Genomic DNA, 14,808 nt, shown 5'->3' on the forward strand with positions numbered 1-14,808 from the left:
CAAACCGCCCAAAACTTTGGCTCCTACAGTTTTGATGCTAGAATAAAAATTTTAACTGAAATGTCGTCAATACCTATCGATTGATCCAAAAAAAAATTTGCCACGCCCACTCTAACGCCCATAACGCTTAAATCTGTCTACCGCCGGTAGGTGGCGTATTTTAATGTCGCTTTGCTGCTTGCATATCTCCATTTCCCTTTGGTCCCTTTAGCTGAGTAACGGGTATCTGGTAGTCGAGGTACTCGACTATAGCGTTCTTCCTTGTTTTTTCTTGTCTTCCCATGTTATTGTGTTTACAGAATCCGGGTTAAAACCGAAAATTCTAAGTTCCGAAGTTTTACCTTCCGGGTATTTCCGGGTATACATAAAATGTTCATATATTCCGCCGTCATCTGAATTCCAAATATATGCGAATCATCTGTCCGTTATCCAGATTATTTCAAGTAAACTATCAGATAGAGATCAGTTAATAGTTTTAGGTAACTTTAAATACCTAGGGCGACATGGTCCACCGTCGAAACATCAAATATATTGTTACCTTCAACGCAGCATGATTTTCTTGACGGCTTGCTTGATATTTCATTGTCTCAAGTAAATCACGTTTTAAATTTATTTTGACAATTACTGGATCTTTGCTTTGTTTCCAGTCTAGATTGTGTTTGCATAACTGGAACCTCTGCAATTACTTTACCAGAAGACCCATATCACCCAACGCTAGAGCTGACTATTGACACGGGTACAAAAGTACATGAACTATCTGAAAAGTCAGCTAAACGCTTCCCCTGCTTTCGTAGAGCAAACTTTGCACACATAAACAGATTGATCTAATCTGTACTTAAGTACTAATATAACTGAAGCGGTTAATATAATTTATAATGTATTGAACGCAGTTTTTGATACATGCGTTCCTACGTATTATCCTAAAATTTCAAACCAACCTCCGTGGTTTGACAAAGGGCTGGCACAACTTAAAAATGTAAAGTCTAGACTCTACAAAAAGTTTAGCGCTTCCGGATCACAAGCTGCCGTTTCCCGATACTTAAGTGCTCGGTCTGATTTTACCGTGCTTAACTCCCAGTGTTATAAAAACTATTAAGCTCGTTGCAAGACCCAGTTTACACTGCATACAAAACAGATTTATAATTTTGTTAACACAAAGTGCCATAGCTGATCTTTTTGCACAGTTTTTTCAAACCACCTATTCAACATCAAGTTCTCAAGATCAGTCTTACCCATATGACATTCCTAAATCAAACTTTATTTTTTGTCCTGTTATAAAAAGTGTATTTTTTGGCCGCAAACATTGATAGCCGATCTTTTTGCACAGTTTTTTTTAAACCACCTATTCAACATCAAGTTCTCAAGATCAGTCTTACCCATATGACATTCCTAATCAAACTTTATTTTTTGTCCTGTTATAAGTGAAAGCTCACTTCTTTTAGATTTGCAAAGGGTCAAACCAGTCTACTCTCCGGGTCCTGTCGGAGTCCCTGGATGTGTGCTTAGGTATTGCGCTGAGACTTTGTGTAGACCATTGCACAAACTTTTTACTTTGTCTTTAGTAACGTCCGATTTCCCACACAGATGGAAGGAGTCGTTGTTATCCCGCTTCATGAAAAGGGAAGTAAATTGAACGTAATAACAGAGGTATTTCAAGGCTATCAGCTATACCGAAGCTCTTTGAGAACATTATTACGCCCCATTTACAACACAGTTGTAGGTTCCTTATTTCCTCTTGTCACCACGGATTTACAAAACGTAGGTCAACGACAACCAATCTTTTGGAGTTCACTTCATTTGTTATAAGTGGTTTTAGAAAAAATCGTCAGACTGATGTGGCTTTCACTGATTTCAGTAAGGCGTTTGATTCTGTGAATCACCCGTTTCTAGTCCGGAAATTGGACCTTAGGGAATCTTAAGTTATTTGAATGACATGACTCAAAGGGTCATTTTTAAAAACTCGTTTGTATCCCTAATCCGAGTTAGTTCCGGTGTACCACAAGGAAGTCATCTTGGTCCGCTTCTGTTTACATTATTAATAAATGACCTTCCATTAGTCTTAACGAAGTCACGGGTTCTTATGTACGCAGATGACGTTAAGTTGTGCCTGCAATATAATGACCTCGCACAAAGTTTAGCTTTACAATCGGATCTAAATGCATTTCAAACATGGTGCATGGATAATGAATTGAATTTAAATGGTTCTAAGTGTAAACTAATGACCTTTTTTCGTGTCAGCCCCCACTACTCAACGTATACTTTGAGTGGTTGTGCGTTAGATAGGATAACGCATGCTGACGACCTTGGAGTCTACATGGATCCTAGACTTAAATTTTCCGATAACATTACTACTATGGTAAATAAAGCCAGGGGCGTGCTTGCATTTATCAAAAGGTGGTCGAAGGAATTCGATGATCCCTGTGTCACAAAGACCTTGTTTATTTCATTAGTCCTACCAATTCTTGAGTACTGCGATCCTGTTTGGAGTCCCCAATATGGGGTGCTTATAGACCGGATTGAGTCTGTGAAAAAAAATTTTTAATATTTGCCTTACGGAGACTTAACTGGGATACAAGCCTAATACTACCATCCTACTCTAGTAGACCACTTCTAATTAACTTACCATCGTTAGCTAACCGTAGAACTATGCTTGGTATTACGTTTATTAGAAATCTTATTCATGGTGATGTAGAGAGTCCCGAGTTACTGGGTCGCCTGCATTTTAATGTGCCAAATAGATTCACTAGAAACTATATTCCTTTAGTATTAAATCACTTTATCTTTAATTATGCAATGTATGAACCTTTTAGAGTACTTTGAAATGATTATAATCGGCTATGTCACCTAATATCTACTACCGACTCACTTTCTATCTTTAAATCAATAATACTATCCTACCTAGTAACTAATTAGTTTTACTTTATGTATCTTGTCTATAAGTATTTTAACCTGTATTTTTAATTGTCTATTGTTATATTGTCTTTTTCTTTGTCCAAGATTTTGTTTACTCGCCCAAAACAGTGAAGGGCTCCGCGCGTAACAAACATTGCTTGGTGTCGTAGGGCCACTTGTTTGTACTGACCATAGTGCATCACGTCCAAGAATAAAAAAATAGAAAAAAAAATGTAAAAGATAGTAAAAAAGTAAAGCGTAAATTGAAGCAAATTAAAAAATACGATGATGACGAGAGAGAGCTTGAAGATTTCTACTTTACAACTAATGAGAAAGATCTGCAGTCTAATCGAAATATAACTCTTTCAATGATAGTGATTACTATAATGAATTCTTTTCACAGACGAAGGTGAGAAAAAGGAGACGGAAAAAAGTGAAGAAGAAGGGACAACACCTTTATCAATGTATACAGAAGAGGCCGATATAGGTGTGGAGCTAGAAGATATAAACATTAGTTGTAATTATGATATTAATATCAGTAATTTTACCCGAGGAAATGTGTTGGATAAAGGTTATGGACCTAAAAAAACTGCAAACAATTCATTAACATTGGGAGATAAAGAATTAATAGTTTAAGATAATAAAATAAAATTTTCTAGTGGAATAAGTTGTGACCCTACTCCTCGTCTGTACTCTCTAATTTTTCTCAGTAAACCTGACAATGTACAAAAAAATTATTTTAGAAACGAATATACATAGAGTAGGCCTTAAACCTAATAACAGAATCAAGGGTACACGAGCATACAAATATAGCCATATTATTAAGAAGTTGGCAGACAAAGATTTAAGTCCTAACGTCTACTCCACTTCGCTCAAAATCCGGTTTAGGTTACACTCTTCAGAAATCAAGTCCAAACTGTGTATATTGGAATGATGTAAATGAGTTAGTCGAACGATTGGAAATTTTAGTAGCATCAAAAATAGCGGGTCACAGTCAGTCACAATAATGCAATTTTTTCAATATTAGAGGAATTGCATGAGGACAGGATTATATTTTAATGGGTATAAAAAGGAAGGGCAATATGTTTTACGTTTTTAAACATCATGTCTGTCGACAAGTTTGTACATTTTTCTCTTGATAAGGAAAGGTCAGACAATTTGAAAAGACGTGTTAAGTTTACTGAGGGATTATTCATCGATGAGGACGGAAATCTAAATGCTTAAAAAAACGCATCAAGAACGGAACTAAACCTTTACACAACAATGATCTAGCAACGAAACAATATACTGACAAGATCCTCGGAAAGTGGGGAGAAGATTTAAGAAAAATGTTAACTCTAAATATTAATTGTCAACTCAGAACAATTTCAATCTTAGAAAAAAAATTGAATTGTATAATAAGAGGGCAGACAGCGCTGACCAAATTTTTGCCAAAATTCTGGAAAAGATGTAAACCATTGAAGACTATACATATATTTAAATATATAACAAAACCGAAACATTACCAAAAAAACCACAATTGAGTTAGAAGGTGTCGCATTTCAGCCCATTAGAAGAATATTATTAAGCGAGAACTCGTAAATGAGATGCACGGACCATCTCGAAAAATCTTTCAACGAAGACGAGTGATTACAAGGGGTGTAAACGATCTGTGGCAAGCAATTTGGTTGAAATGGGAGCCTTTTCAAAATCTAATGATGGGTACCGATACTTGTTGACTGTTATAGATACATTTTCGAAATATGCTTGGGGTGAGGCATGGAGAGAATATTTAAATCGCGTCATGGAACACCAAAAAAAAATGCAAGCTGATAATGGCCCTGAATTCTTTAATTCGAAATTTAAGGTATTATGAAAAGTTACAGGATCTAAAGCATCAATAGTTGAACGTTTCAATAGAACTCTTAAAGAATTAATGTGGCGTGAGTTTAGTTTCAATGGAAAATATAAGTGGATAGATATGTATAAACAATTAATTAATAAATATAATAATAGAGTGCACAGAACAATAAAAATGAGTCCAAGTGAGTTCCAATGAAAAACAAATATGACAAACATCGTATAATCACCCCCGTAAGGGGGGCCACGTTCATATAAGTAAATATAAACATGTCTTTGAGAAAGGGTATACACCAAAATATACAACTGAAATCTTTAAAATTAGAAAGGTGAACAATACATACCCTAAAACATACTTACTTGAAGATTTAGATGGTAGCCCGATTCAGGGCGGATTCTATAAAGAGGAGCTGAAAAAAACACGATTTCCCCACACATACCTAGTTGAAAAAGTTGAAAGGCGAAAAGACTACCTGGATAAATAAGGAAGACATTTTGTAGTATAATAAATGATTTATTTAATTAATTTGTTTTTATATATTTATCTTATCTTATATTAAGTTTAATATTAATATTTTTGTACAATGTTTTAAACTAAAATTAAATATAATAAAAGTACTTTTTACAAACTCAAAATCATTTTCATTTATATTTTCCAAAGTCTCGAACATAATAAAACATCTCAAATTCAAGTGATTTATAAAATAGTTCTTAGAAATTATCATTAATTTTAGTTGCACTATGAAAATTGGATTTTGAAATTAAAGTTTTGGCACAATGTGCTTTTCGTCCAGTCTTCGTGCTATTCGGTGCTTCCCATGTACTGATAAGCTTAATATCGACCCTGCGCTCGGGATTTTCCATTGTTTTTCCGTATACAGAATTATTCATTAATGAAAAAAAAATCTTTTTCAAATTTATTTTTTGCATTTTGCATTTGTAAAGTATTTAGATCAATGTAATTCTTTAACGAAGGTTTTTGTAAGAACTGAACACCTCTGTGGATCTTTTTCAGTACTAACCTATTCTGTATACGTTGTTGCCAATTCCGATAATGTTTTACATAATTTTTTTTATTTCCCAGGTCAGCAATTAATTTTCTACCTTATCCTCTTTTGAGGCCAGACAATTTGACGGACAAAATGGAAGATCATTATGAAGATCATGTAAACGGTACGGATATATTAAGTCCACTTCCAAAAAATAACCGTATTTGCTATCACTTGGAATATTATGAACATCAAAGTTGTTTATGTCTGTGGTAGACATCCACTTAAAATCTTTATTTAGAAAAGGTTGTGACTTTGCCCAACCATACATGTTACTCGCATCCACATACATTAAAAATGAAGACATCTTCGAGGAATCATAATCTATGACAACATTGAGCTAAACCACCTCGAATTCTACTTTAAATAAATGTATACATATCTATCTGGGTATTCCCTAAACAGTTGAATTGCTGAGTTGTTGAATTTTGATCAGCTGTTAATTAGCTGTTCCAAACAAAGTCAACTGTCAGAAATTTCAGCAATTCAACAGCCTCGGGGCTGTTGAAAATTTTGTTGAATTGCTGAAAACCAGAGTTGTCGCTGTTCTCGACTAAAAGTAAGACGGTAACTCTTGTCACTTGTAAGCATGGAGGAATTGCAAGCGTATAAAATATGCAAATAAAGGATAACTGATAGGATGCTGCCTGTTAGCAGTTGTAATAGTTAAGTTTTTGGCTTATTCTCGGCATTTTCCTTAACAAAACACAGCCTGACATTTGACAATCTGACAAACAGCAGGCATCATAAATTGAAAATTCAACAGCGAACTTTTAGGGTCGTTCCCTTAGTTGCTGAAATTTTCTGTTAAATTTTCAACAATTCAGCAATTCAACAGTTTAGGGAATACCCTGTATATCTTTCAGCAATTCAAGTTGAATATTTGATGTTTTCAACATTGCCTCCCAAGAAAGACCTGGTGTCGTAAAATACTGATCTGGGTCAAGTGAATAAATTTGCATACAAATTTTTCGGAAGTTTTCAAAAATGTCGGTTAAAAGGCATACATCAGTTTTCAAATATAATTCTAAATAATCTTTAAGAGTGGAACATGAGAAATGCGACCAAACTTTAAGAGCTTGATCATAATCTTCCTGAAAGCATACCCTTTCCGTTAAATTACTATAGAATGCTTCCCTTGGTGGGAGGGAAGTTTCCTCGAGTCTACTAGCGGAATCTAAATATTCATAGGGAAATATACCCTTCTTAAGCATTGGTCAAAATTCAATATCATTACTAAAAAATGACTTGACAGTATTCAATTGATCAACAACTAAATAAGAAGCTAGGTTATCTTAACTTGATGGCATAAATCAATATGTATGTACATTTAATTTTTTTTGAGACAGAAATATAGTTTTTCTTATTTATTGGTAATACGGAAAGTTCACCGGGAATCTTTCCCAACTGTTGAGTAAATAAATCACAGTCGTATTTCGAAAAATTATGAAAAAATACTAGTATGAATTAGTTAACTTTATAATCCAAGTTACATTTAGAATGGGCTGCACTTATAAAGCGACATGTGAAATGACAATGATCTCTAACCCTATCAGTCCCTAAAACTTTCTGAAAAGTAGAACAATTCAATGAATCATCAATTATTTGATGGTCATCCAAACTCATTCTCATAGGAAATATTTTATGCAAGTACTCATCACTCAAAGTAGTTACATTTTTTATCAACGAATTTTCAAAACTAATTCCTGAAGTTTTTTCTGTTTCTAAAACAAATTTATCTAGTTTAGAATCAAAAGCACACTTTGTATAATACGCATATGAAATTGGAATGTGTTCATTAATATTAAATAACTTGGGGCTCACTTCGAGATTTTTTGGTTCCGGAATGCATTCAAAATCCGCGTAGACAACAAATGGAACTTAAAGCTGATGTTGAGCTTGGGTAAATTCCAGTGTATTATTCAGGGGGAGCTGCATCTTTGAGACCTTCCTACAACTGAGCGTTTTGTGTTTCAATGCAGCTTCCTCAGTTTTGGAAAAATTTAAACATACATTGCAGAAATATTGCGCCCTCTTCTGATTTTCTCTTTGAGCAGTCGTTAGTCTTTGAAACAGAAATATATACAAATTATTTAATTTTTTTAAAGAGATAAAAATGAATAAAGGAATTTACCTTGAAATATTTTAATGTACATATAATGTCCACTTCCACCGTCTTCCAAAAACAACATATTGATATGAAGAGGTTTTTCCACTTCCGATTAAAAAAGTGGAGTTTTTGAAATTATTTCCATGGTATGTTCATGGAAGATACATTTTAAGTCAGAATCTGTATTCATGATCGTCATTTTACTTTTAAAACTTTTCATATCCATTTCTTTAGATTTGTCTGGACCACATATTCAATCATCTTTAAAAAGTATTTTGCTGAAGTATAGCCTTCTAATAGAATGCTGAGATGAGGTAGCAGTGACAATCCAGCTTCACTCAAGAAATTCTCAGGTAAGATCAAGTCCGATCCATTATTTACGTACATGTAATGGAGTATTCTTTCCTTGAATCCCTCAGAAATTTTATTTGACTCTTCCGTCAAGGGGTTGAATTGCACTTCGCTTATGCAACTTCGAGCGGACATGATTTGCCTACTTATTTTTGTCAAGGAAACACTTGCAGGGTTGAAAAAATTGATTTTTGTTATTCATTTTATTTTGTATTTTTGTTTAAGTTCTTTTTTCACGATCACTTTTACACTTTTACTTAAGTTGTGTTTGACGTCGCAGAGTATCCCACTTCAAGACTATTTTTGGTAGACTAACTATTGTCCTCGATCATTTATAGTGTGTGACGAACCCGCCTAGAAGGCGCGTACGCCACAATCATTATTACTTTCATTATAATAGCTTTAAGAAAAATACCGTGAAGTACAATAAATGTTAAGTCAAATTAAGAACAAATAAGTTATATCTAAGTTCAGAGCCCGGGGTGGCAACGCCAACTGATAGTTCGCTAGGACATGTTAAATAATAGAAAAGCCAGGGAGCTCAAATACCAGATGTAGGAAAATACTAGAAATCCCGAATGCAGGAAGAGGGCGGAAATGGTAAGGCGGTCACACAGCGATCGTGGAGTGGGTTGTTCTCTCGGGATCGCGGAACGGGTAAGACTTGTGATTTGGACACGGCTTAGCGAGGCTTCGAAAACCACGTGTGCTTCTCGAGCTTTTCCGCCGGTGAAGAATCGCAGCACAGGCCAGCATTGACGCCTGACGCGACTACTCTCGGCCTTCTGATCGCGCGTGTTCCGGCAGTCGAAGGCGACCAAGCTCTACGCGAATATATATATGTATATAAACAAGTCAGCTGAGGTTAGTACGATCAGATTCTCATGTGCTCAAAACGGTTTAGCGGACCCGAGTGACGATAAATTGAATAAATGGTAAAGAATATATAATCGCACCTCTCAATCGTGTGTTTCCTTCCCGTAGTCAGGCACTTAGTCTAACCTTACCTTACCTCATTCACACTGCTGCTTCGGACCTGAATGTGGATCCCCTTTCCGTTCGGTCCAGTATTTTTTCCTGCCTCTTCCGTAGTTTTGGGATTTGCGAGTTGACACCCTTTCCGCCCTATCCGCAATCCTAGTTATCCTGCCTTTGCGCGTGGACTCCCTTCCCGCCTTATCCGCAATCCTAGTTATCCTGCCTCTTCCGTGGCTTGGGATTTGCGCGTGGACACCCTTCCCGCCTTATCCGGAATCCTAGTTATCCTGCATCTTCCGTAGTTTTGGGATTTGCGCGTGGACACCCTTCCCGCCTTATCCGCAATCCTAGTTTCCCTGCCTCTTCGGTAGTTTTGGGATTTCGCGTGGACACCCTTCCCGCCTTACCCAAAATCCTAGTTTTCCCGCCACCTCCGTAGTTTTGGGATTTGCGCGTGGACACCCTTGCCGCCTTATCCGAAATCCTAGCTCCTTCGCCTCCTTCGTCGTTCTGGGGCTAGTGCGCGGCTCCGCTCTCGTGCTACCTGAAGCCCGCAAAGTATCCTCCCGGCTTGGCCTCGCCAAAAGGTCCAGCCCGGTGGGTTTTTCGCCTCTGACGCGAAGTAGAAGTCTCCGGCCAGCCCTTTAGGTCGTAGCCCAGGAATTGGACTCTGCATAACCAACGTTATCTGCGTTTTCCTCGACGCAATAAAGGACCTCTGGTAAAGACTCCCCTCAAAGTAACCCATTCCCCTGTGGAGTGGAACCCTCTAGTCCGGTGTTTCGGTGATTTACAAATTATCTTGTAAAGGACTCCTGGATCCGACTGAGATCTGAACCCCGGCCGAGAAAGCATCCTTCCAAGTGGCGCCCGAACAGGGACGCCGAGACTAGAAAGGGTTTATCCCAGTGGCCTAAAGACCCACTGTGAAAAGGGAAGAGTCGCCCGGAGAGTCGAGACGCAACGACTGCCCCTACCCAGCGTCTGGAAGAAATTGGAGGATTTAAGAGGGAAGTCTGCCCAGGAAAATAAGACGATGAGTACTCCTAAGGAATCAGACGGTGAGTACGAGGGATTATTCATCGATGAGGACGGTAATCTAAATGCTCAAAATAAACGTATCAAAAACGGATCTAAGCCTTTAGACAACAATGATCTAGCAACGAAACAATATACTGATGAGATCCTCGGAAAGTTGGGAGAAGATTTAAGAAAAATTATAACTCAAAATATTAATCGTCGACTCACAAAAATTTCAAGCTTAAAAAATAAAATTGAATTGTATACTAAGAGGGCAGACAGCGCTGACCAAATTTTTGCCAAAATTCGGGAAAAGATTAAAGCCATTGAGGACTTTATATTTAAATAGGTAACAAAACCGATATCATTACCGAAAAAAAACACAATTGAGTTAGAAGGTGTCGCTTTTCAGCCTGTTAGAAGAATAGAAATCGTAAATGAGTTGCACTGACCATCTCGAAAAAACTGTCAACGAAGACGAGTGATTACAAGGGGTGTAACCGATCTGTGACAAACAGATTTAGTTGAAATGGGAGCCTTTTCAAAATCTAATGATGAGTACCGATACTTGTTGACTGTTATAGACACATTTTCGAAATATGCTTGGGGTGAGGCACTAAAGTCAAAAAATGCAAATGATGTTTCCCAAGCCATGGAGAGAATATTTAAATCGGGTCATGGAATACCAAGAAACCTGCAAACTGGTGATGGCACTGAATTCTTTCATTCTAAATTAAGATATTATTGAAAAGTTATAGGATAAATCATTATTCAACCTTCAGTACTTTAAAAGCATCTATAGTTGAACGTTTCAATATAACTCTTAAGGAGTTAATGTGGCGTGAGTTTAGTTCCAATGGAAAATATAAGTGGATAGATAATCAATTAATTAATAAAAATATTAACAGAGTGCATAGAGCAATAAAAATGAGTCCAAGTAATGTCAATTATTCCAATGAAAAACAAATATTGGAATAATCCCCTGAAAATATTTGTTGCAAGTAAAAGAAAAGTTATACACTAAACTATACAACTCAAATCTTTAAAATTAGAAAGGTGAATAATAATTACCTTAAAACATACTTACTTGAAGATTTAGATGGTAGCCCGATTCAGGGCGGATTCTATAAAGAAGAACTCAAAAAAGCACGATTCCTTCACACATACCTAGTTGAAAAAGTTGTAAGGCGAAAAGGACATAAAGTTTTGGTTAAGTGTCTGGGGTTTTCAAGGACTAGCTGGAAATATAAGGAAGACATTTTGTAGTATAACAAATGATTTACTTTATTAATCTTTATTTATATACTTATTGTTATTTTATATATATCTTATATTAAGTTTAATATTAATATTTTTGTACAATGTTTTACAGTAAAATTAAAATAATAAAAATACTTTTAACAAACTCAAAATAATTTTCATTTATATTTTCCAATGTCTCGAGCATTATAAAACATCTCCAATTCAACTGATTTCTAAAATAGTTCTTTTTTAATATGTTTTTTTTTTAAATTTAAGGCTGTCTTCATCGTTCACATAATTATATTGTATCATCTCACCCAAGCAGAATGAATTTGATTCTAGCCATTCAACACTTTATTAAATATCTTTTTCGATTAATCTCTGATGTTTTATTGATGTCGTACCATGGCCTTTATTACTTAACTTTAAAAATTGTGTTTCGTTAACATTACGTTTTCTTTTGTTATCTTTGCCACAAAGAATTTTATTATTAACTTTAATTTTAGTTATTTCGTGTGCTTTTGATCTAAACATTGTTCTATTACCGTATAGTAAAGCCCCAGATAATAAAACGTTTTTATAGTCTTCAATTGTAAGATTTCGTGAACTCACTCACTTTGCTTTATTATGTGAAGATTCAACTTGATCTATTTTATAACAATAAGCATGTGAGAACATACCTACAAATTCAGTCATGAGTTTACCGTTTAACATTTTTTTAACTTTTTTGAAGGTATACAGATTAATTCTTTCATCTGAAAAGTCTGATGTATCAAATTTTGCTTCAAGATCATTTTGAATATCTTTAAAAAAATCCTCAGTTTTTATTGTATAGATAAATGAATCAGTATCCATATAATTTAAGAGTAACTTTTCCTGAAACTTTGGCTTCATATATTGATAGTGAAAATCATACATTTTCCATTTCGGTAAGTCTATTACTGCAAGTCCCATATACATGGGCTAACTAAATAGAACGGAAAATTTTTTTATTTGAATTGCATAGAAATTATCATTAAGTTTAGTTGCACTACGAAAATGGGATTTTGAAATAATCGTTTTTTCATCCAGTCTTGGTGCTATCCGGAGCTTCCCATATACTAACAAGCTTAATATCAACCCTGCGCTCGGGATCTTCCATTGTTTTTCCGTAAACAAAATTTTTCATTAATTAAAAAAAATTTTTCTTTTTGCATTTTGCTTATGTAAAGTATTTAGATCAATGTACTTCTTTAACCAAGGCTTTTGTAAGATTTGAACACCTCTATGGATCTTTTTCAATACTAAGCCATTCTGTATAAATTGTTGCAAATTCCGATAATATATTACATCATTTTTCTTATTTCCCATGTCAACAATTAATTTTCTACCTTATCCTCTTTTGAGGCCAGACAATTTGACGCACAAAATGTAAGATCATTATGGAGATCACGTAGACGGTACGGATATATTAAGTCCACTTCCAAAAAATAACCGTATTTGCTATCAATTGGAATATTATGAACATCAATATTGTCCACGTCTGTGGTAGACATCCCTTTAAAATCTTTTTATGGTGAAAGCTGTTACATTGCCCAACCATTCAAGTTATACGCATCCACATACATTAAAAATGAAGACTCCTTCGTGGAATCAGAATCTGAAAAAAATGTATTATTTGCTTTTGTAATATCTATGACAACATTGAACTAATCCACCTCGAGTGCTACTTTTAATAAAATATGAATAAATAATTATCTATCTACATCTGTCAGCAATTCTAGTTGAATATTTGTAGTTTTCAACATTGCCTCCCAAAATTGACCTGATGTCATAAAATACTGAGCTGAGTCAAGTAAATAAATTTGCATAAAAATTGTCCAAAGTTTTCGAAGTTTTTAAAAATGTTATTTAATTCCAAATAATCTTTAAGAGTGGAACATGAGAAATGCGACCAAACTTTAAGAGCGTGATCATAATCTTCCTGAGAGCATTTCCTTTACGTTAAATTACTATAGAATGCTTCCCTTAGTGGGAGGGAAGTTTCCTCGAGTCTACTAGCGGAATCTAAATATTCATAGGGAAATATAGCCTTCTTAAGCATTAGTCGAACTTCAATATCATTACTAAAAAATTCCTTACAGTATTGAATTGATCATAAACTAAATTAGAAGCTAGGGTATCTAAACTTGATGGCATAAATCTATATGGGGGTTCCGGGGTCATTAATATGCTAATTTCTAATTTCTTTCAATTACTTGCAAAGTTGGCAAGTTGGAAGTAAGTGATAGGTAATACGGGAGCTGGCTCACTGGGTAATAAATCATTTCAAAAAAGGGGGTGGGGGTGACCCTAATTAGACACGCATGGTTGCGCGCAGGTGTTTTAATGACCTAATTAGCATGATTAGAAAAGGGGTTGGTGGTGGTGGCGACCCTAATTAGTCACTTAATGAGGTTAGAAAGGGGTGTGTAGGAGTGTGTGTGAGGGGTGTTTTGATATGTCTTGTTTTGTCTTGTCTTTTTCTCACCCTAAAGGTGTGTGTGAGGGGTGCAAATGTCATGTAGGAGTCCAATGGTTGCACACAGGTCACTTAAAGTATGTTGCTTCTAACTTGTATTAAGTAAAGGGGAGGGTAATCTTAAATGTTTCAATTCTATAGTGGAGGTGGTGGTTCCTAACAGAATATACACAAAAACAAATGAGTTCGTTTGTTTAGTTAAATACGTTTTTATTTAGAGAAGGGTGTTTTGATATGGCTTGTTTTGTCTTGGAGGGGTGTTTTGTCATGCGTATGAATTTGTAAAACTATATTTAGGCGGAGGGGAAGTTGTTTTGTTATGCGTGGGCGTTTTGTTGATTCAATTAGGGTTGTAGTTGACATCTGTTAGTGTAACCTGTCTGCGGTCGTGTGGTCAAAAGGTGTTGGTTTGAGGGATATTAGGCCGCATACTTGCATTAGCATTAGCATTAGATGGGAAAGTGAGCGTAGGAGTGTAAGAGGGGTGTTGGTGGTGGTGGTTCCTAACAAAAACGTTGTTTTGTTATGCGTGGGCGTTTTGTTTGGTTTGAGGGATATTAGGCCGTATACTTTGTGGTGTGAAACAAGCGTGAGTTCGGTAACCTCCCACTCTTTAGCGAGCATTAGATGGGAAAGTGAGCGTAGGAGTGTAAGAGGGGTGTTGGTGGTGGTGGTTCCTAACAAAAACGTTGTTTTGTTATGCGTGGGCGTTTTGTTGATTCAATTAGGGATAGTTTTAATAGGGTACATTCAATTAGGGTTGTAGTTTACATCTGTCAGTGTAACCTGTATAGGGTCTTGTGGTCAAAATGGTGGTGGTGGTTGTG

This window comes from Drosophila suzukii, assembly GCF_043229965.1.
Source record: "Drosophila suzukii chromosome 2 unlocalized genomic scaffold, CBGP_Dsuzu_IsoJpt1.0 scf_2c, whole genome shotgun sequence".
NCBI lineage: Eukaryota > Metazoa > Arthropoda > Insecta > Diptera > Drosophilidae > Drosophila > Drosophila suzukii.